General features: G+C 45.9%; 1 long non-coding RNA gene across 2 annotated transcripts in view; it reads right to left on the bottom strand.

Annotated features, from left to right (window-relative positions):
- The window catches only part of LOC311009676, a 47,220-nt gene extending 29,287 nt beyond the window's left edge, over positions 1 to 17,933 (bottom strand). Inside the window, exons 1-2 of one of the 2 annotated variants that reach the window (XR_014596671.1) lie at positions 17,616 to 17,933; positions 17,442 to 17,522 (exon numbers count right to left, since the gene is read on the bottom strand). This is a non-coding gene — a long non-coding RNA (uncharacterized lncRNA). Of the gene's footprint in view, positions 1 to 17,441; positions 17,523 to 17,615 lie in introns of those variants that run through there. The other variant, XR_014596670.1, reaches the window with a different exon arrangement.
- Between the last annotated feature and the right edge of the window lie 6,798 nt (positions 17,934 to 24,731).

The raw sequence follows: 24,731 nt of genomic DNA, 5'->3' as shown, positions 1-24,731 counted from the left end.
CTACAGGACGCTGGGCGCCTATGGATCGCCGCCACCAACTCACACGCCGCGGGACTCCTACAGGCCACGGGCATCAATGCATACGCCGCTGGACGTCGACAGACTACCCCACCAATACACTGGAGCAGCTGCTCACACAAACCCAAAGCCAAGCGGACCGTCTCCATTCAAGTCCTACCCGCAGCCGCCTCGTCCACCTCCTAGTCCAAACACGGGACCCTCCCCTGAGCCGCAGCCAGCACAAGACCTTGCCAGGTACCTAATGCGCAGAGAACTAGTGAGCTCTGGCCTCCTACAGTTTGATGACCGTCCCGAACATTACTGGTCATGGAAAGCATCATTCCTGAGTGCCACACAGGACTTAAACCTGACACCCAGGGAAGAACTGATCCTGCTGGTGAAATGGCTCGGTGGAGACTCAGCTGAACAAGCGCGGCGAATCCGTTCAGTGCACGTCATAAATCCTGCTGCAGGGCTCCGTATGGTGTGGCAACGCCTGGAGGAATGCTATGGGACACCAGAAGCTGTAGAACATGCACTACTTAAAAAGATTGAAGTGTTCCCCAAGCTAACCAACAAAGACAACGCTAAACTCAGAGAACTTGGTGACATCTTGCTAGAATTGGAGTGTGCCAAAGAAGAAGGATACCTACCGGGCCTTGCCTTTTTGGATACAGCTCGTGGGGTGAACCCTATCGTAGAAAAGCTACCCTACAACTTGCAAGAGAAGTGGGTAACCATGGGATCCAAGTTCAAAGAAGAACACGGAGTAGCCTTCCCCCCATTCGCTCTGTTCTCCCAATTCGTCCGGCGACAGGCCAAGGTGAGGAATGACCCAAGCTTTGCCTTCAACACCTCCAACAGCCACGTGCCACAGAGAGCAGCCGTGAAGCCCGGCTACAAACCCCAAGTAAGTGTGCATAAGACGGGAGTCACACCCACACCTTCTGACGGTGACACCAGCTCTGTGGAGAAGAGAATAGGTGAACCAGACCGTGAGTGTCCTATTCACAGGAAGCCTCACCCACTGAGAAAGTGTAGAGTATTTAGATTTAAACCTATAGAAGAACGTAAAGCTTATCTGAAAGATAACCACATCTGCTTTAAGTGCTGCGGCTCAACTCAGCATATGGCAAAAGACTGCAAAGTGTCAATCAAATGTGACGAGTGCAATAGTGAAAGACACATCACGGCTCTGCACCCAGGCCCTCCTACATTCAGCGAGAGAGCTCACGTGGCGAAAGAGGAAAGCGGGGAGCCAGATGAAGACGCACCCACAATCACATCCAAATGCACAGAGATATGCGGTAATGCAGACAGCCCACGCTCATGTGCTAAGATCTGCCTGATCAAAGTCTATCCTGCCGGGAGAAGAGATCAAGCCGTGAAGATGTATGCTGTGCTGGATGAACAGAGTAACAAGTCGCTCGCAAAGACAGAGTTCTTCAACCTCTTTGGTGTCAAGGCCAGTCCAGCCCCATACACACTGAGGACCTGCGCGGGGACAACAGAGACCTTCGGCCGCCGAGTTGACAACTTCATGCTTGAATCTATGGACGGAAAACTACAACTCGCCCTCCCCACACTAATCGAGTGTGACATGGTGCCGGATGATAGGTCTGAGATCCCATCCCCCGACATTGCAGAGCAACACTCCCACCTCCAGCCAGTGGCGAACAAGATTCCAGCTGTGGACCCCGACTCCCCTATCCTCATGCTCCTGGGAAGAGACATCCTCAGAGTTCATAAGGTGCGTGAACAAATCAACGGGCCACACAACGCTCCATATGCACAAAGGCTGGACCTGGGCTGGGTCATCGTGGGTGTCGTCTGCCTGGGGGCAGCCCACAAACCAGCCCACAACCAAGTGAACGTGTACAAGGTCAACGTGCTGCAAAATGGACGAACATCCTTTCTCCATCCCTGTCCAAACAACATCCACGTAAAGGAGTTCCACAACAGTGCACCGCAACGACACAACCCTCTCTCACTTTCCAGTGATGAAGACACAGGCTGGGCAACAAGCACAGACAGCCTCGGTCACGCAGTGTTCGAAAGCTCCAGAGACGACAACAAGACAGCGTTGTCATTGGACGACAAAGCGTTCCTGACCATCATGGACAGAGAGGTCTTCCAGGACGTCGACCACAGCTGGGTAGCACCCCTACCATTCCGGTCGCCGCGACGACCTCTTCCAAGCAACCGGGAACAAGCAGTCAAACGCCTCTGCTGTCTCAGAAAGACCCTAGAGAAAAGGCCAGAAATGAAAAGTCACTACATAGAGTTCATGCAGAAAATGCTGGACAACGACCAAGCCGAACGTGCACCACCTCTGAAGGCAGGCAAAGAACACTGGTACCTCCCCACATTTGGTGTATATCACCCAAAGAAGCCGGGTCAAATAAGAGTGGTATTCGACTCGAGCGCGGAATGTGACGGCGTATCCCTGAATGATGTACTCCTCAGCGGCCCAGACTTGAACAACACACTGCTGGGAGTGCTTCTGAGGTTCCGCAAAGAGCCAATAGCTGTTACAGCTGATGTGCAGCAAATGTTTTACTGCTTTGTGGTCAAACGCGATCATAGAGACTACCTCCGCTTCCTCTGGTACGAGGACAACGACTTGACAAGAAGGTGGTGGAGTATCGGATGAAAGTCCACGTATTTGGGAACACCCCTTCACCCGCCATCGCCATCTACTGCATGAGACGTGCTGCAGAGAAAGGTGAGACAGAATATGGCTCCGATGCAAGACAGTTTGTGGAGCGACAATTCTATGTGGATGATGGGCTGACATCTGCTGCCTCACCCCAGCTGACAATAGACCTCCTTATGAGAACCAGACAGATGCTGGCAGATTCCAATCTGCGGCTACACAAAGTGGCATCGAACAACGAACAGGTGATGGAAGCCTTACCCGAGGAAGACCGCTCCAAAGACCTGAAACACCTGGAACTCGGCGTCGATCCTCTGCCCCTCCAGCGAAGCCTGGGGCTCTCCTGGAACCTGGAAACAGACAGCTTCACCTTCCTGGTGTCCCGAGAGGAGAAGCCATACACGCGAAGAGGTATCCTGTCCACAGTAAATAGTCTCTACGACCCCCTGGGGTTTGTTGCTCCTATAATTATGCAGGGAAAAGCGTTAGTACGGGAGCTCTCATCAGAGCAAGGCTGGGACACTCCACTTGACCCCGGCAGAGAAACAGAGTGGAAGACGTGGAGAGATTCACTCATATCCTTGGAAGACCTACACGTAAAGAGGTGCTATATCCCCATTCTGCTGTCTTCAACACAGAGAAGAGAACTCTGCATCTTCTCTGACGCATCGACAGTGGCGATAGGGGCTGTGGCTTACCTGCGAGCAATCAGCGCTGACGGCAAAGCACACGTGGGATTTATTATGGGAAAGTCCAAGCTGGCTCCCCGGCCTGCACACACAATTCCTCGGCTTGAACTATGTGCAGCTATGCTTGCTGTTGAAACATATGAGCTGATCCGAGATGAGATGGACATCCATGTGGACGCCGTCAGATTCTTCACAGACAGTAAGATAGTCTTAGGCTACATCCATAACTCATCCAGAAGGTTTTATGTAGGGATAGACCGATTATCGGCCGGGCCGATTATCGGCGCCGATATTCAGCATTTTGACGCAAATCGGCATCGGCCTTTTTCTTTAATCCGACGGACGATAAGAGATTAATTTAAAACTGGGTTATTTTGGCTCTGATGGAGCCGCGCCTCTCTGTCTGCAGCCACTACTCTGTCTCCAGCATTGTCCCACCCACAGCACCATCTGATTGGTTACACACAGAGCCATGGCATGGGTAACAGCCAATCACAAAGCTGTGCTCAGTGCTGCTCACACACGCGGCGGCGAGGAGAAAAAGTTTCGCCGAGTGGAGAAGCTGCGGAGGGTATATACGTTTCGAAGATAAGTTAACGCAGCAGACTCTCCTGAAATTGTAATAAACATCCCAGTCCTTTACAACTCACAACTACTAGTAACGTTACCATGAGCCCAAAACACAAACATAAGCAGCAGCTCTGCTCGCTCGCAGTCCCTCCAGAGGTGTCTGTTAACTGAGACCCATTGTAGCGTAGACGCTACAAAATATCATGTTGTCTTTAGAGCGTCATAACTCCGTAATGGTTTGCGCTAGAAACATGCGGTCTTTTTCCTCTTAAAGTAGAGAAACGGGACTAAATAACGGTACCCTGCTTGCCCATGTGAGCGATTTATTTCTGACAACAAAACGAATGCGTAAAGTTGTAAATTATGTGACTAGGTGTCTCCTCGTCTCCGCGGCGCATTTCTCCATTTTGTTTATGTATATCGTCGATCACTTCTCATCCGCGATCTTGCTAGTGACGTATAGAGTCACGTTTATGTCTCGGACACTCCTATTGGCTCCCGTAGCGGCTTTTACAGCCAATCGGAAAGCCTGATTTACGCTTGGCCGTGAGTTGTTGTGTTTGCCCAAACGGGAGACACAGAGGAGTTCAGAGCAGAGCAAATGACGGTCAAAAAGTTACTGTAGTGATAGAGAAAGTTAAATACATAAATGGCAGGGAGAGGAAAGGATCATTGCTGGCAAAACAAAACGCCCATGGACACTACTCAAAAGAATATCCATATTTCATAGACAAAAGCAGCTTATTATTATTATATTATTATTAATATTATTATATTATACATGTTGCAATTCTGAAAAGCTGTTTAATAAACATATGCTTAAAGGCATTTAAAAGAAGTAAAGTGTTGGTGTTTGTATTATTCAAAATTTTGACACCAGTATTTTCACTTTTACTGCAAATGAATATCGGCTCCGAATATCGGTTATCGGCCTCCTTGACTACTAATAATCGGTATCGGTATCGGCCCTGAAAAAACCATATCGGTCTATCTCTAGTTTTATGTGTATGTGTCCAACAGGGTGAGCCGCATAAGACGATCTACTCACCCGGACCAGTGGTCCTACGTCCCCACGGACAGAAATCCTGCGGACCATGCGACAAGGTACATGCCTGCAGCACAGCTACAGCAAAGCAGCTGGCTCTCTGGGCCCAGTTTCCTAACACACACCAATCCAGAGGAATCCTGGGGGTCTCACAGCTTCACCCTGGTGGAGCCTAACACAGACGCTGAGATCCGACCTGAGGTCACCGCTCTGGCTACCAGGACAACGGATGCCCGGCTGGGCACACAGCGGTTTACAAGATTCTCAAGCTGGAGAAACCTTTGCAATGTCACAGCCAGACTCATCCACATTGCTGCATCTTTCAAGGGAAACGTAGCCAGCACAGAACGTCATGGCTGGAGCCATTTCAGAGACACACTCACCACAAACGAACTGTCACATGCAAAGTGTGTGATTATCCGTGCTGTTCAACATGAGGCCTTTGAAGAGGAACGGAAACTCCTTGAAGAGGGTAAGCCACTTCCTAAACAAAGCCCCCTCAAAAAACTAAATCCAGTGACCGACGAAGACAGCCTGCTGCGGGTCGGAGGTCGTCTAACATCGGCTCCTGACCTGTCACAGGAAGAGAAACACCCGCTGCTCATTCCAGGCAGACACCACATCGCCACTCACCTGGTGAGGTTTTACCACGAGCAGGTGGTGCATCAGGGGCGACACATAACAGAGGGAGCCGTCAGAGCAGCAGGCTACTGGATCATTGGCGGTAAGCGTCTGGTGTCTTCTGTCATCCACAGATGCGTGACCTGCCGCAGGCTACGTGGACAGCTACAGGAGCAGAAGATGGCAGACTTACCTGCCGATAGACTCACACCCGAGCCTCCGTTCACCAACGTTGGCCTTGACGTCTTCGGGCCGTGGGCCATCACGACACGGAGAACAAGAGGAGGAAGTGCACACAGTAAACGCTGGGCAGTGATATTCACATGCATGTCCACCAGAGCAGTCCACTTCGAGCTCATCGAATCCATGACAACCGACAGCTTCATTAATGCCCTCAGAAGATTCTTTGCAATCCGTGGCCCAGCCAGACTTCTCCGCTCTGACAGAGGGACTAACTTCGTGGGAGCTTGCAAAGAGCTGAGTATTAATACAGAAGATGGAAACATAACAGCCTACCTCCAGAGCAAGGGGTGCTCTTGGGTTTTCAACCCGCCGCACTCATCCCATATGGGGGGTTCTAGGGATGGGTAAAAATATCGATTCAGCAATGCATTGCGATTCTTTCCCACGCAATTCAATATCGATTCAGCAATCTTCTGAATCGATTCAAGCCCCTGGCCAGTGGGGGCGCTGTGACCGACATCCTCGTGTGATTCGCGCTGTACGGACGGGGGCCGCACTAGACCAAACCATTACAATATGGCGACTGGAGTGAGTACAGCGTACACACCGGCCGCGGAAGCGCCGCGAATAGACGCGTAGTGGAGCCAGCTTCCTTTCGGCGCCCCTGTTAAGCGATAGTGTAGTTGACACCAGACGCGGAGCGCCGCGAATAGGCGCGGCCGTCCCGCGCCGTGAAGCGATCGTTTCGGCGTCTGCTGTATTTTTTGCGCGTGCCACGAGCAAACTTTTCAAAATAAAATACCGCGATTGACAAATGCGATCATAGTTGTGTATCTCAACTCGCACTGGGAAACAGGAAGAGAAAATACATTTAATAAATGTTAAGAGTAGATAAACAAATATGTGCATTTCAACGGTATATCTGCACTACTACTGTCTACTACCATAGCTTCCACGGCCGGTGTGAACCCGTTACATGCACTGTAGTTCAGTGTTTAAGCAGTGTCCTGTTTTATCATGCCATGAGTTACACCACGGCTGTTCATAAGGCATGAAACTAAATAAATTATTTGAAAAAATGATCTGGTACTCTTACTTGTGTATTTCTACTTGATACTGAATCGATATCGAAGCATTTCAATCAATATCAAATCGAATCGATATTGAATCGAATCGTGACCCAACGAATAGAAATCGAATCGAATCGTGAGATTCTAAACAATACCCAGCCCTAGGGGGTTCATGGGAAAGACTGATCGGTGTTGCAAGGCGCATAACCCATAAGTCACTTCTTTTAACCCTGTGCCGCAATGCAACATTGACACCAGCAGATGGCACTGTCCCCATTTATGCAGGCATTTTCACAGACTATTTACAACCCGTTACAAATGCAGGCCATTATGATCTTATGTGTTTTATATTTTATTTTCAAGTATGCTAAAAAATGTTATCACTAAACGATCACTGTGCAGAAGCGAGTAACGTTACGCTGTGGTTCGAGGAACAGACTGACATCTTTCATTGACACGCTGGTTGTGTGTTGTTCCCATGTTTCAGTTGCAGCAATAAACAAGTCCAGTGGTCCATCCAACCGGTCTCGTCTAAGTTCATAGCAGCAGAGCAAAATCAACAAGGTCACACATACAGAACAGGGCCTTAACAGTTCTTCTAGTTGCCGAGTTTGCTTGTGCTATGGCTAGAGCAATCGTTCTAGCTAGCATGGAATTAAAAACACTCATACCGACTCCACAGTGCACCCGATGCAAATCAATTAAAACACTAGACTGTCGATGTACATATCTGTGTTGATAGAATAATATTTGAAACAAAACTAACCTCGCGTCGCATGAATCATCCAATTTTTGAGGGACTAGTTTCTCAGCAGCAGCAGAATTTTACTTTGCTCCGTCGGACTCAAAACTCTAAGACGCGCTGCTCAGAATCCAGCCGGTAAATACACACCTAAACAGGGCTGTAAACTAGGGCTGGGTATTGTTTAGAATCTCACGATTCGATTCGATTTCTATTCGTTGGGTCACGATTCGATTCAATATCGATTCGATTTGATATTGATTGAAATGCTTCGATATCGATTCAGTATCAAGTAGAAATACACAAGTAAGAGTACCAGATCATTTTTTCAAATAATTTATTTAGTTTCATGCCTTATGAACAGCCGTGGTGTAACTCATGGCATGATAAAACAGGACACTGCTTAAACACTGAACTACAGTGCATGTAACGGGTTCACACCGGCCGTGGAAGCTATGGTAGTAGACAGTAGTAGTGCAGATATACCGTTGAAATGCACATATTTGTTTATCTACTCTTAACATTTATTAAATGTATTTTCTCTTCCTGTTTCCCAGTGCGAGTTGAGATACACAACTATGATCGCATTTGTCAATCGCGGTATTTTATTTTGAAAAGTTTGCTCGTGGCACGCGCAAAAAATACAGCAGACGCCGAAACGATCGCTTCACGGCGCGGGACGGCCGCGCCTATTCGCGGCGCTCCGCGTCTGGTGTCAACTACACTATCGCTTAACAGGGGCGCCGAAAGGAAGCTGGCTCCACTACGCGTCTATTCGCGGCGCTTCCGCGGCCGGTGTGTACGCTGTACTCACTCCAGTCGCCATATTGTAATGGTTTGGTCTAGTGCGGCCCCCGTCCGTACAGCGCGAATCACACGAGGATGTCGGTCACAGCGCCCCCACTGGCCAGGGGCTTGAATCGATTCAGAAGATTGCTGAATCGATATTGAATTGCGTGGGAAAGAATCGCAATGCATTGCTGAATCGATATTTTTACCCATCCCTACTGTAAACTAACTTTTTGGCTCACCTGCCAAGGGGACCGGTAGATGAAAGAATCTACCGGCCAAGTACATTTTTTTACCGGCCAAATAATAAATTGCCTCTTTTTGTTGCATATACATCTGTTTCAGTGCTTTTCATTGAGATAACAGTATTATAGAGAAGTACATGCTTAAAAAGAGGCCAAAGTATTATTTAGAAATACATTTTAATATTATGAATTGAATTTCATTAATTTCATCTCAAACATTGCAAAGAGAGAGAGAGAGAGAGGATATACCGTAGAAATACGCATATTTGTTTATCTACTCTTCACATTTATTAAATGTATTGTCTCTTCCTGTTTCCCAGTGCGAGTTGAGATACACAAATATGATCGCATTTGTCAATCGCGGTATTTTATTTTGAAAATTGCTTTTATTTTGAAAATTGACCGGATTGTCTCGTGTTTCTTTGTGTGATTTACAGCCAGAATTGACGCGTTCGCTCGCGGCACGCGCAAAAAATAGAGCAGACGCCGAAACGATCGCTTCACGGCGCGGGACGGCCGCGCCTATTCGCGGCGCTCCGTGTCTGGTGTGAACTACACTATCGCTTAACAAGGGCGCCGAAAGGAAGCGGGCTCCGCTACGCGCCTATTCGCGGCGCTTCCACGGCCGGTGTGAACCAGGCGTCACTCACTGCGCCAAACTTTTAATGAGCGCTGACGCAGTGACGTCGGGGGAGCTACTTCAGTGTGACACACAACAAATCACCGGTTTAGCTTGACGTTTGCTACCTTCATAATTTATCAGTTTATAGCTACTAAAATGTTTTGTAATATCATGCATAATTTATTGCAAGAGCACGACCATCGGGACAAACATTTACCCGCCCCAGTGGCATGTATCCCTCCAAAATTAAGTCGCCAGGGGAATATTTTAGTCGCATTTGGCGAGTGGCGACCGCTAGTTTACAGCCCTGCACCTAAACATCGTCGATTTGTCAGCACTTATGCCCCCAAGGCTGTCTGAAAAGCCCTTGGAGCTCACTGAAACACCGGGCAGCCCACGGCCATGCAAACCCACAATTACGCACCGCGAACCCGGACCTCTGCTCCATCCTTAGACCCGTAAACCCTTGGACGCGTTGCGGGGAATGCCTCCGCTAAATAGAGACCTGACCCATGCTGAACAGTCGGGCCTCGTGCCCTCAGTCCTGGGTGAAAAGCCCTTGGACCTCACCCAAACACCGGGCAGCCCATGGCCCAGCCAACCCACAATTACGCACCGTGAACCTGAACCTCTGCTCCGTCTGGAGAACCGTAAACCCTTGGACGCGTTGCGGGGATTCTCTCCTCGCACCACCAGTCTCCGTTTGTTCGGTCCCGGTTCTCAGCTCCAGCGGGGGCTATCTCGGACACTCGTTCACGTTCTGCCCTTTGAGCATCCCTCTCGCGCAATTCTTCCTCTGTATATTCAGGCTCGTACAGGTACGGTTGGGTTTGGGTGGAAAAAAACCTCCTCATCAGAGTCTTCAAAAGTTTCAGTATATTCTCCAAAAGTGGCCATTTCTGTGAGATTGAAGAAACTAGCACTGCAGGCTACTCTGTGTCTGTAGCAATGACAGCAGGTAAACAAACTATTATAGAACCGGTAACTTATAAGTGCTAGGTTATATCAAAATGCAAGGTTGGTTTTATTTCAAACATTCTATCATCACAGATATGTACATCGATAGTCTGCCGTTGCAATTGATTTGCCTCGGGTGCACTGTGGAGTCGGTATGAGTGTTTTTAATGCCATGCTAGCTTGAATGATTGACTTGCGCTAGCCATAGCACAAGCTAACTCGGCAACTAGAAGAACTGAATGAAATTTCTTGAAACCTCTCCAGACGTCTCGAACACACTGGCTGACTTGGAAAATATTGGTCTTATGTCCAAAATTCCGAACTATCCCTTTAACTCGTTCCATGTAATGTCAAACATTGGCCAGCAGATGTCGCCATATTTAACTGGATCCAAACAGAACGTTTCCACACATTGCTTCGTATTGATTCAGTGGTTCACAAAGCTTCGGTTTCTCCGTCACTACGTGTTGAACTGTCGTTAATAGAAGCGTGTAACGAGTTAACGGAAAGAACCCCGCAGAGAAGTACAACGTCTTGTTTACCTTCCGCTGCTTCCGGTCCATTTGTTAGCGTCCAAGGCCAAGTCTGAACGTCCTCTCCTCAGCCTCACAGGAATACGTGCGGCCACCGGCTTCAGACGCCATGTTGTCTTCTCCATATTCAGTCCGGTGAAACGTTGGAGAAAACACTCCGTGTTTCTCTGTGTTGTCATGGCAACATGTGACCTTTATGGGATGCTTTCATACGGTTGTGCTGACATGAAATGCAGACTGACGGATCCATACAGGATCATTCTAAAGTCAATCACTGTTTCAACTACAGTCCTGTGGACCATCGCACACATATTAGACACTATAGCGATAATAACAATAATGATAATAATAATAATAAGCAAGACACCACAGGGAGTCGGACCCCATCTCAGTAAACTGAAAATACCATCACCAGTGTCTCTTTATCTTATTACTGCCATTATTTATTCTTTAATATTATATTTATAAATGATAGATACCACTCAAAGTGGTCCAAGACTGATCACATGATGATGTGAAACTACTTGAATTTAAAAACTGGCAAAGTGATTTAGAACAATGATTTGACACGTTGGAGTCAAACATTTCTTTACAACATTAAAGAGACCAATCGGAAACGGAGACAGACTTTGGACTTTTGATTGGAGGAACTGTTTGGTCCCAGAATGCTCTCTGCCAACTCGTCAGCTGTTTGCTCTCAGCTGGAACACAATAAAAAACAATATGACAAAGTTCACAAATATTGCTGTAAATATGGTAAAAAGTGACTTTAAAATACTCACCACTTTTTTAACTGTTAGAAGCTAAATGTGGCAACATGTAGACGTTCATTTCAGAGTGTGTCACGTGAAAAAACAGACAGATACATCACATGATGTAATATATATGTATTTATTTTCATTTGCACAAAGATTCCAGAGGAGCAGTCGTTGGATGTGAGGATTCCTCCATGTTGGACTTCACCACTAAGAGCCATGTTCCATGTTATTCTTGTACTATGGGGAGCTTTGCTCCGTTCTATTGACTGGAACACTGTTGATGATGTGAGCCTTACCATTACACTGAGCCTGCTAGTACTGCTAGTTCACTGGACCATAGATTACCATCCGCATGAACACCTGGGTGATTCATGCATCTGTTTTGAAGTCCAAACACTGGGACTACAATCACTGCCATGCACCAGCATTTTCCAAACACAAACAGTCCTTGGGCTTGCTTTGACTTCATGATAGAATTGTGAATAAATAGTGAACGGCACGTCGTAGTCTGTCTTCTCTTTAGTCTGTCTTCACAAATCTCAAACAAACCAACACGCTGAACAGATCTCAGGCTCCTCCAACAAAGCTCCTTAAATGTGTCCAAAACTAAATCACAGCACTTCAAAACCACAACGTACCACATGAAATAGTCTAGAAATCAAATATAGGCATACAATGGAACATAGAAACATGAAATGAGAGATTTGTGGTCGATTGTAATTCCAAAAGAAATATACAAAGTCAAGATTTCAATGTTCTACTTCAACTGCATCAACCTGCTGCATATGTTTCTTATGTTTATTCAGAGTGTTTGCTTAGTTATGACCATATTTCTCATCAAAATCTGTTCATTACAAAAATGAGCAAACTCCCTGAGACAGATGCTTAACCATTATTCTATATACAGACTTTTATTTTGAAATTTACTTGGATTTACTGATCATCCCATGGCCTCATATTTGTTAGTTTTTGGTATTTTTGTTTCATTTTGCTTTTTGCTTTCTCTTCTCATCATATAAAACATTGATGAATAAAGTCACGATAAACAACAACATTCCTTAAACTAAGTCAAATGAGCTCAAAACTTGTGAAAAATAGCAAAATCAATACAACTGTTAAGAAATTAGCAAAATGATAAATAAGAGTAAAATCCTGAAATACAAAATGATATACTTGTTTATAAAGTACAACATTAAGTCAACACTTTATGTACAAAATGAAGCAGAATTGTTATAAAATATAAACATTTGTTCATCACAAAAATAAGCTGTGCATTGTGATTCTCTTCAGCTAAATGTGTCCTGCTGCCCAAATCGACTCAACAACAACAATGAGCCATGTGAACCACAAGGGGGCGCTGACGTGAAGTCATGACATGTGACTACTAGATGAAGTCGGTGTGAAAACGGTCTCTGGGACCTCCAACAGAATTCTGCAGTCCAGGTGCTGGGAGATTTCAACCACATCTCCATGAAGAAACCTGTTACCATAGCAACAACAAGCCTCGCTTCAACAAGGAAGTAAGGCACCTATGCAGTGAGACAAATGCTGCATTTCAATGTGGCGACAAAGACCAATATAAACTCCTTAAATAGCAACTTCAAAAGGCAGCTCAAACAGCTGAAGCCACTTCTAGAGTCGCACCTGAAAACAAGCTCCAAGTCCATGACTAAGGGGGTTTGGCAGGGCCGGCACACAATCACTAACTACAAGACCAAGCATCATGTGAGCCCCCCTTCCTAAGAGGCTGAAGGATTTCTAATAATAATAATAAAACATTCAATTTATATCACGCTTTTCTGAACCCAAAGACGCTTTACAGACAAGAGATGAACAGACAATCAGACAAAACAATGAAAGAAAGGAGATGGGTTTGGAGGCGGGACTGGAATATGGTGAGGGACTCAGAATCACCGATGGTTTGGGGAAGGGAGTCCCAGAGCCTGGGAGCTGCCCTGGAGAAGGCTCTGGCCCCGAAGCTGCGGAGGTTGGATTTGTGGATGGAGAGGAGACCGGCTGATGTGGATCTGAGGGCCCGCAAGGGTTGGTAGGGTGGGATGAGGTCAGGGAGATGAGGGGGGTCAGATGGTGGAGTGCCTTCTAGGTGAGGACCAGGATTTGGAAGGGGATGCGGTGGGAGATGGGAAGCCAGTGGAGGTTCTTTAGGACAGGCTGATGAGACGTGCGGCTGGGTTCTGGACCAGTTGGAGTCGGTTTGTGGAGCTGGAGTTGATGCCGTGGAGGAATGAAGGTCTGAGCTTGGCAATATAGCGGAGATGACAGAAGGAGGTTTTAACTATATCGTGGATATGGGGCTCAAGGGAGAGGGGGGAGTCAAACATTACGCCAAGGTTGCGGGCCTGGGGAGAGGGGGAGATGGTGTTGCCGTCGATGATGACAGTGGGGTTGTTTGTTTTGCTGAGTGTGGATTTGGAGCCGAGGAGGAGGAGTTCAGTTTTATCCGTGGTAAATTTGAGGAGATTGTGTTGCATCCAGGTTTTCATTGCTGACAGACAGGAGTTGATGTGGGGGTGTGAGGGGGGAGATTTCCTGCTGAGGTAAATCTGGGTGTCGTCTGCATTGCAGTGGAAGTCCAGGTTGAACTGACAAAGTATGTGACCAAGGGGGAGGATGGAGATGATGTAGAGGAGGGGGCCGAGTACAGATCCCTGGGGAACACCCTGTGTGACCGTGGCTGAGGAAGAGGTGTGGTTATGGAGGGAAATAAAGTGGGATCTCTTGGAAAGGTATGACTGGAGCCAGCTGAGTGCGGTACCTTCCATACCGAGGTCTTGGAGCCTGGAGAGCTGAATGTTAGGGCTCACGGTATCGAAAGCTGCGCTCAGATCGAGGAGGGTGAGGATATTGAGGGAACCTGTGTCAGCAGAAGCGAGGAGGTCATTGAGGACTTTGCCGAGGGCTGTTTCAGTGCTGTGGAGGGGGTGAACACCAGACTGGAGGGGCTCAAACAGGTTGTTAATGTGGAGATGGGATTGTAATTGTGGCATTTCTACTGTAGATTGGAGTCCAGTGAAACTCAGACCAGCTCTCTCAGCCTCCCCCACCCTAGGTTGGCTGGTCCCCCCCTTTTCAATCTCAGAGCATGATGTCAGAAGGCTGCTCCACCATCAAAACATCAGGAAAGCGGCAGGGTGCTTACCAGGGTGAAGTAGAACAGCTGGTGAGGTGGTGCCAAGACAACAGCCTCATCATCAATACATCTACAAGCAAAGAGCTGATGGTTGACCTCAGAAAGAAGGCAGCCCAACACCTCCCCCTCTCCATCAATGGCCAGCTTGTTGAGAGGGTCTCCTCCTTCTGCTTCTTAGGTCCAACCATACACCAGTCCCTCTCATGGGACCTGAACATCAGTGTCATTGTCAGCAAAGCGTCAGCTGAGGACATTTGGGCTAGCAACAGAGAGAAAGTAGTGCACAGAGCCTCCGAGGTCATTGGCTGCAGTCTGCCTACCATCGCCTCACACTATGACACCAGAATCATCAGGAAGGCTAGAAACATCCCCACTGACCCCTCCGACCCAGCACATCACCTGTTCACTCTTTTACCATCAGGGAAGAGGTACAGAAGCATCACCAGCAGATCCTCACGCTTCAGAGATAGCACCTAGCTCCAACCCCCCCACTTCAACATGGACATCTTTTCATGTCCAGAGTAATAACAATATAGTAGAAATGTGATGAGTCATATTTCCAGAGGAACATGCGTATGAACATGAGCTGGTGTCGGTGTGTTAGAAACCCATGTGGATGTGAGAGGAGCTCCTTGGAGGTGCTACTCTGCTCCCCGAGCTCCTTCCTGTTCAGTCGGCCCTCCTTCAGCTGCACCAACGCCCAGGTTGTAGTAATCCGGCTCCACGTCCTCCCGTCTGCCCGGCTTCTGCCCCCTGCTGGCCTGGAGAGACGTGACAGCACACAGACATGTGACTTCCTGCATGGCTCCTCTCTCCAGGTCAATGAACACAGACTGAGTCAGTGCTCTCAACAACAGACATGTGTCAGTACCTTAAAGTAGAAGTAAAGGCCAACGTTCACCAACAGCAGAAGCAGCGGCACGGTGACCACTCTGATGATGACAGGTCTCAGATCTGATGATCAAACACATGGACAGTCATCACATGACTCATCATGACTCCAACAGCTGCCATTCAACACAAACTAGGGACCTGGCATTCTGTCCTCCAGTCCATTGTTTGCTGTCACCATTTACAGACCTGGTTTCACTTTGTTCACTAGATCAGGGCTGGATTCCAGAAAGCAGGTTTAGTTCAAACTCTGAGTTTGTTAAGCCTGAGAAGAGGGACACTCTGGGTCCTCTGTTCCACAGAGACCTAAACTTCCACCTAATAGATATGAAAGCACATTGATTGGAGCAGCCTGACGTCGGGACACGATGTTCAGAATCAGAATCAGAAAGGAGTTTATTGCCGAGCATGGGCAGACCGGCAATCTGGCATAAGATTAAAACCATATGTCTTAGGCTGCCTGTTTGCACAATATTCTTCTGCTTCATTTTCAGCTGCAGCCACATTCTTTTTGTGTCTGTGGGATTAAACCTAAATCTAAAAGAATATTATTACATTTCACTTCTTTCAGTCATGCTAATCAGGAATTGAACAGTCAGCTTACCTACGACAGTGACAGAGAGCAGACGGCTCTCATAGGAGAGGTTGTGTGAAAGAACATGGACGTGATAAACACAGCTGTAGCGTCCCTGGTGGGCGGGCTCTGCAGCAGGAAACAGGAAGTGGGCAGTGTGATTGACAGCTGGCTGGGTGTAGTTGTGTGCTGAGTTGGAGGAGGTGAAGGTGAGCTGGAAGGAGCCTCCTGGGTACTGTGGCTGGACGGAGCAGAAGACGATGAAGGTGGAGCGCCTGAATGCCTGAAACCCCTGCTGCTGGGCCTCGGAGACCCCGTCCATGGAGGAGGACACAGAGATGTTTGGCTGCAGCAGCAGGTCTGTAAAGACAGAGAGATGATGAACGGTCACATGAGGCTCGTTGGAGATGAACTGCTCCTCGCCTGGAAAGTAGACGAGATCAGACGGCAGCAGCAGGAGGCGGAGCCTAAAAGCTGCCGTCCAGTCCAACACTTTCCAGCAGTCTTCATAGACGTCACAGGAAGTCATAGAAACAGTTACATCCTGTTAGATGCTACCTGTAGTTTGTGAACACGTTCAGATTGATATATTTTTTAAGAATTAATTTGGATTTATTCATATTTGTTCATAAATATCTGGAAATGTGTGTATGTTGCATTTTATTCTCTCCTTTTCTCTCTTGATGTCTTCCCTTATAAAGAATGATGTAACTACTTGTTTTGATAAGTGCTATAAATAACCTTTATTATTGTCGTTATAATTATGGTTACTATTATTATCAAACACAAAAGATATGTCTGAAAACTTTTATTACACAACATGAGACTTAAAGCCCACAATCTAGCGTTAAATATTAGAATGAGATCAAGATACACTGTGAAAACAGGAAGTGATGTCACAGGTCTGACAGACAGACAGACAGACAGACAGACAGACAGGTGTGTCCTGTCAGGTGAAGCTCAGCAGTCTATGGAGGGTCTGAAGCTTCCAGAAACCAGCCCACTTCTCTACATTCTAGGACGTCATTGTCCTGGAGAACTTTACAGTTCAGTCCAGTGGAAACCACTGACTGTCACTGGGACAGAGGAAGGAACATACTGGGAACACTGCTGTCATAGATGATGTCACTGAGGGGCTTCCCTTTGCAGGTGAGATCCAGGATGGAGGAAAAGGAGAGTGATCTTGCACACTCCCTCAGAGTGGATCCAGAATGAACACAGTCAGACCAGATCAACCACACAGGTCTGTCTGAGGACTCCTCTCTCCTTACAGAAACAGCAGAGCCACAGTCCAGCTCTCTACAGGCAACAGCTGCTTCCTTCAGGGTCCAGACATAGTCAAACACTGGTCTCCAGTCTCCCTGTCTCACCTCCAGTGTTCCAGCACAGCGACTGGCTCCTCCCACCAACCTGACATCATCAGGCTCTGAACAGAAAGAAGAGAGTCGTCAGTCAAAGAGCAAAGTGAGTTTGATGAGAACAGAAATGAACCAGATCAAAGCTGCAGCTCCTCTTCTACCTGAGCAGGTGAGTCCAACAGCTTTGCCAGGTGAGCAGGTGTTTCTATCTGAGCCTGAGCTTCTACAGTCCAGGAGAGCAGACTCATGGCCTTCACACTGGAACTCTTTGGTCCACGTTGGAGCCCCCACGTCTCCATAGAGCGCCCCCTGGAGGACTGAAGGAGCCCCACAGCCAAGCTCCCTACAGACCACCTCTGCATCCTGCTGGTCAAAGTCAGCTTCACACACTGAGGACCACCACTGGTTGGACTGGTTGGACTTCACCTCCAGTCTGCCTGAGCACAGACTAGTCCCATTCAGCAGCCTGACAGAGTCTGGAGAGATGATAGAAGATCAAATAGAGAGAGAGAAAAGACACCAGACACCAGAGAAAAAGATGTCATGAAACTATTCAGTGATTCAAACTGGACTCAAAACAATTCCACCATCAGTTCATCATGAACACCAGAACACATGGTTACAACACCACAGCCTGCAGCCATGTTCCATCACATTCCCGTGTACTCGTGGCTTAAGGGTGAAGCTGATGTGGTCTCTGTCCCACTGTGACACCGAGGTCCACAAGCAGACAACACAACACTTCACTAACTGTGGATGCTCCACGTAATAAGGCAGGGAGACACCAACTGTGCCACGTTAACACCATATTAGCCGTGTGACAAAGAAATGTGTTGCACTCTCTTCACACAGCACTGCTGTTGCAGAATAGTGGGGACGTCCATGTTCTCCCTCATGGTCCTCATGCAGCCGCTAACCTGTGATGATCACATTAGAGCTGCACAGTTTGATGTGTGCACGAGGGCGGAAGTTTGCATCGGGACGATAAGGACAAGTCACAACCAAAGTTTGGGAAAGACAGACTTGTTCCAACCAATATTTTGATATATTTTAATATAACAGAATGTTATTTTACATAATGCATTGAATAGAATATTTTTCAGCAAAGTTCACCGTTTTCAGTCCAAATATGTCATTCACGTGAATCGTGTAGATCCAAAGGTGGGGGGGGGGTCGTTGGCATAATTTCACATAGACTGGAGTGAGACTATTGGCATTTCAGAGTGTGATCTCCTTCACAATAAAATATCTTTGGTGGAACGTCAAGATAACGGCATCGTCGTCTTCTTCACTTTTCAATGATACTCGCTTTGAGGTAAGTCTCGTTATCTGCCAACGATATAATACGATGTTTAATGTTAAATGAAGTTTAAGTGTGTCGTGATTCCTTTTTCCTAACGTTACCTTTTCCAACAAGTTTATAATGGAAAGCTGGTCAGCTAGTTAGCACGTCAGCTAACGTGACTGAATTGTGTATTAACGTTAGCCTACAACCAACATCAGTTCAGATGTTGATATGGAAATTTTGTACTTCTTGATGAGAGGCATCTGAACTGAAGACTTACACATGAGAAGGTTTGGTGAATGTAAATGTGTCCTGTGACCTGTGACGTGTGGCCTGTGGCCATTTGTGTGTGTTTTGCAACCCATGGGTGTTTTGCGACATGGGTGTGGTTTATGACCCAGGTGGGGTTTGCGACCCATGCAAGGTTTAGATAAACATCGGAGTTTATGACTTCCATCCCTGTGAACTGAGTGAAAACACACCCACAAGAAGATGGATAAATATCATGTTTGTCTCACAATACGTTGAGTCTACACTTTGCAACAGACCAGCATGTTGTTCTGTGAATTCTCCTCTTGATCAAGATTAAATCCCTGTTTGGACCTTGAGCTGACTCCGATCTCCTTCCTCCAGTTCTATACCAACGGGTAATTATTTTAACACTTTGGCACCCAACGTGGGGCCCCAATATCTTTCCCTCTCTTCGTACAAGAGGACCTGAAGACCTTAAGGCAGAGGAAATAGAAACCCTCTGAAAGACCTCCACCGCGGGGCTCATATAGCCTCGTTTGGGACAGGAGGCCAGGTCCTCTGAAGAGGGGGCGGTGACGGGGCCAACCACAGAGGGGAGACGGACCAGCCAGGCAAACAGAGTCAGAGACTCATCGAAAGGGTAAGAAATTTCTAATAAGTAAAGCAAGTCGGGAACTTGGGGGATCGATCTCTTAGAATAGGTCAAAGGACCTAATAGGAAAAAGGAAATAAATAGAATCAAGCCCAGGCTTGGGGGAGCAGGACTCTCTTAGATTTAGGGCAGGACCCTAAATCCAGGTAAACTGTCTTTGGGAGGACAAGGATTAAACTAATCCCGAAGGCCTGCGAAAACAAAAAGACGTCAGGGAAAGGGTTAGAGACCCATAGGTAAGAGTACTCAAAAGGAAAGAAATGAAAAGACCGGTAAAATAGAAAAAACGTTTAAATAAAATACGTATTGAAAATAATTAAATAGATAAATAAATAAATAAACAAATAACTAACAAATTCAAGCTGGGAAATTGTAATAGTTGTTTTAGGTTGTTGTTGTTTTTTTTTTTTATATTGTTGTGAACCTGACGAGGTTCAATATAAATGAGATGCAAAATGAATGAGCCAGAAAGCTCTAGATCATGTAAAATATATAAAGAAGTGGGAAAAAGGTTTAAAGGAAAGTTGCAGGTGGAAGAATGCAGAGAATTGGTAAAAAAAAAAAGATAGAGGAAAGGTTAAAGGGAAGTGAGAAAAGGTAGAACAAAGAGGGATACACACAGGCGAAAGCATGGTTAGAAGAGGCAGAAGCAAGGAAGAGAGGAATGCAGAAGCAGAAAGAAAAGAAAGTGAGACAATGTAAAGAAGAAATTGAGAAAAGTGAGGTTGAAGAAAGGAAAAGATAGGAAGAAAAGGTGAAAAAGGAAAAGAAAAAGATTCAGTATGTAATAAACTTTATCCTGTTTTGTACTCCAACCGAGATAAACAGGATGACAAGTATGTGCCTCTGGGTCTCCACCCTCCCCCGTCCATCATCCCTCAGCCACCACCGCCTCTTGTCCAGGCCTCAGCTCCACTCCTTCGCCCTCCCTCTCTCTTCGCATCTACTCTCTCCACTCCTGCACCGATAGCAACAGCCGTAGGAAGCACCTAATTGGTGTTGGAACTGCTGGGATACAAGCTACGACTGACCATGAAAAGCCAAGAAAGGCGGAACAAAAAAGGCAAGTGAAATATTTGTCATGGATGATGATGATGATGATGATGAAAATTATGCTAATTCATTTACTGATGTGTATTTCCGAGGCAATGTTAGCCGTGGAGCCTGGAGAGGGAGAGGAAGAGGAGAAGGACGGGGAGGACGGAGATTTGGAGATGAGAGCTGCTACAGTTGTGGTAAATTTGGACATTGGGCTCGAGAACGTAGAGCTCCAAAGGGCAGAGGTCAAGGAGGCTGGCGGGGGAGAGGAGGAGCAGGGAGACCCAGACGAGTTGATGATTCATCGGCGTGACTTCAATAAATCAGGTCATGCATGGACACACACACACACACACACACACCAAGACACAGAAGAGGAGGAAGAAGAAGTATGTTCACTAGAAAGTGCTGAAATATTTTTAAGCATGAATCAAAAACCGATTACCGATCGCCAGATTATTGGTTAACAATTATAAAACTTTAAAACTTGTTTTCTATGCGAGACGGGAGCATGCAGAACAATTAGAATAATCAGAAAAAATGAAGGCGGTGGTAGACTGCCTACTGACAACTATTCTTTTCTATGGCCATGTCCGCAAACTTAGCAAAATTTGAACCCCCGTGTAAAAGCCAGATACTATTATATGTGGATGACATCTTAATAGCATCTAAAACTGAAATAGATTGCAAAACTGACACTTTAGCTCTATTAAAGTTCTTAGCTGAACAAGGACATAAGGTCAGCAAAAATAAATTACAATTGTGGCAAACGGTTGTAAAATATTTAGGTTTTAAGATTTCACAGTCAGGTAAACATCTAGACAAAAAAAGGAAAACAGCTATTTTACAAGCACCAAAACCTACAACCAAAAGACAAATGATGTCTTTCTTAGGTATGACTAATTTTTGCAGACAATGGATTGCTAATTATGCTGAAATAGCACAACCGCTCCAAAATACTATATATGACCAACCTATGGCAGCTCAAGACAAAATAACATGGACTCAAGAAACTAATGATGCTTTTGTTAGACTCAAACAAGTTCTAGTGAGCTCAGCAGTATTAGCTTTCCCTGATTACTCAAAGCCGTTTGTTCAGACTTGCGATGCAAGATCTGGTTTTATGACTAGTGTTCTAACACAACCATTTGGAGGAAAACAGAGACCTATTGCATATTATTCATCAAAACTTGATAACATCACAAAGGCTATGCCACCTTGTTTGCAGGCAGTACAGGCAGCTGCACTCAGTGTGCAGAGTTCTGCTTCTATAGTGTTATTTCACCCACTGACACTTATGGTGTCACATGTCACACCAGCGCGACATCTTAGTTGTATGACTATCCTACTGTCACAGCCACATCTCACTATAGAGAGATGCACTACATTAAACCCATCAACCCTGCTACCAAATGAAACAGATGGAATAGCACATGATTGTGTAGGAGAAATTAGTGCTAGAGTTTTACCAAGACCAGATCTCACCGATGTACCACTTGATGCTGCTGATATTGTGATATTTGTAGATGGCTCATGTAAAAAGAATCCTGACAGGACAAATGTAAGTGGATATGCTGTAGTAACATCTGACAAGGTTTTGAAGTCAGGCTCCTTACCGTCGCATTTCTCTGCGCAGGCAGCAGAACTTGTTGCACTTACAGAGGCGTGCAAAATAGGGAGAAATAAAGATATAACTGTATATACAGATAGCCAGTATGCATTCTCGACACTTCACGTGTTTGCACAACAGTGGAAAAATAGAGGCATGGTAACATCTACAGGGAAACCTATTACACATAAAGATCTCATTTTGCAGCTACTGGATGCCGTTCAACTGCCAAGAAAAGTTGCAATATGCAAGTGTGCCGCACATACTACGGGTAAAGATTTTATTTCAATGGGGAATAAAAAAGCGGACGAGGAAGCAAAACGAGCGGCTACTACTCAGAAAAATGTAGATGACATTTATACTACTGAGACTACGCTTACACATATAGATCATGACATTTTGAGAGACATGCAAAATAGTTCACCGGAGACTGAAAAAGGCATGTGGCGAAATAAAGGAGCCACACAGACAGAAACGGGGATTTGGGAGAGCCTCGACGGAAAGCCTATACTACCAAAAAATGTATTTAGATTTGCTGCGATATTGAGTCATGGGATTACCCATGTCTCAACAGGAGGGATGGTATCCACAATAGAGAACATTTTTACTACATATGGATTTCACAATTACACAAAAAAATTTTTGTGTCTCATGATTGATATGCTCTAAGCATAATGCTCAAGGTAGACTACGTCCTAAACCAGGTACATTTCCAGAAGCGACATACCCATTCCAATGTATCTGTATGGATTTTATTGAATTAAACAGAGCCGAAGGAAAGAAATACTGTTTAGTGATAGTGGATATGTTCTCCAAATGGGTAGAAATTACACCAAAAGTGAACAATGATGCAATAACTGTGGCCAAAATTTTGGCTACAATAATAGCTCCAAGGTATGGTTTTCCAGAAAAGATTTATTGTGATAACGGTCCTCATTTTAGGAATCAAGTAATACAAAAGCTATCGGAAATATTTTCAATCCAACTCAGGTTCCATTGTAGTTACCATCCACAGTCAGCAGGACTGGTGGAAAGAAACAATGGAACTTTTAAAGCAAAACTGAGGAAGGCTATGGAAGAAACAGGGAAGAGTTGGGTAACATGTCTACCAGCTGTAGAGTTAAGCTTACACATTCAACCTAACAGTACAGGATTATCACCATTTGAAATATTATATGGAAGGACATTTAGGGTACCGCTAATAGATACAAAGGGAGATGATACAAGATTGACTGAAACAATCGTTGACTACATGTCAAAAATGATGAAGAACAAATGTGTTATCTCTACAGTATCTCCTCCTACAGATCCAGCACCAACAGGAGGGCCAATAAACCCAGGAGATTGGGTGTTTATCAAAGTCCTGAGGCGGGGGATTGGTCAGCTCCCTGCTGGGAAGGACCCTATCAAGTGTTACTGTCTACACCCACAGCAGTCCGCATAGCTGAAAGACAGACTTGGATCCATCTCACACACTGCAAAAGAGCACAAATACCACTGTCAGATAAGTAGAAGCATTCACCATGCCGGATTTAAAGCTATGCTTGATAACTGTTTTATGTGTGACCACAATTGCATTCTTTATTTCAAATATAGGGACACAAGGCCAGGTATAGGAGCATGGGGGGAGTGGAATAAACAAGGTTGGGATATTCCATATAATAGTGTCCCCAAGCCCGAGAAATCAGACAACATCTGTAACAGCCACACCAACCAAATCGACTTCGATGAAAAATAATCCTGTAAAATATATAGACATAAGAAATATGAAGGTAACGTATGCCCTAGAAACAGGATTCACAGACTCAAATGTATGGCTACAATGGATCGTTCACACAGCCCGAAACAGCAAGTTATCCTCTTCCAATTGTCTAGCATGTGCAGCAGCCAGGCCGGGGTTAGGCACAGTGCCTTTTCCCCTTAATCCAGATAATGATCCAAAAGGTTTTCGTTGCATGCTAGAATTATACAAATCAGAGAGTGCTACAAACTGCACCACTTTGAAACTTCTGTTCCCCAGTGTCATCACAGATTAAACCACCTTGGTTTACGCCATACACCGGGAATTATACCTGCTTGACACGAAGCAGAGGTACTGTGTCAGTAGGAGTATTGACAACCTGTAAAACCATCATTGATGTAATTAAGGGTGAGAGCAATGTCACTGATGACATAGTGAATGATCAAACGATGGCCAGAGCTGATGTATGGTGGTTCTGTGGAGGTAAGATACTCAGAGCAAAATTACCAACTGATTGGAAGGGAACTTGTGCTATGGTACAATTATTAATGCCGACATATATTTTACCATATGACACGACATTAGAAAAAGTGACGACACATAATTCACGAACAAAGAGAAATGCACCAGCAGGATCTTTTGACAACAGAGTTTATATAGATGCAATTGGTGTTCCTCGAGGTGTTCCTGATGAGTTTAA

Source organism: Eutrigla gurnardus, assembly GCF_963514095.1.
Source record: "Eutrigla gurnardus genome assembly, chromosome: 24".
Classification (NCBI taxonomy): domain Eukaryota; kingdom Metazoa; phylum Chordata; class Actinopteri; order Perciformes; family Triglidae; genus Eutrigla; species Eutrigla gurnardus.
This window is presented reverse-complemented; position numbering and strand designations above follow the sequence as displayed.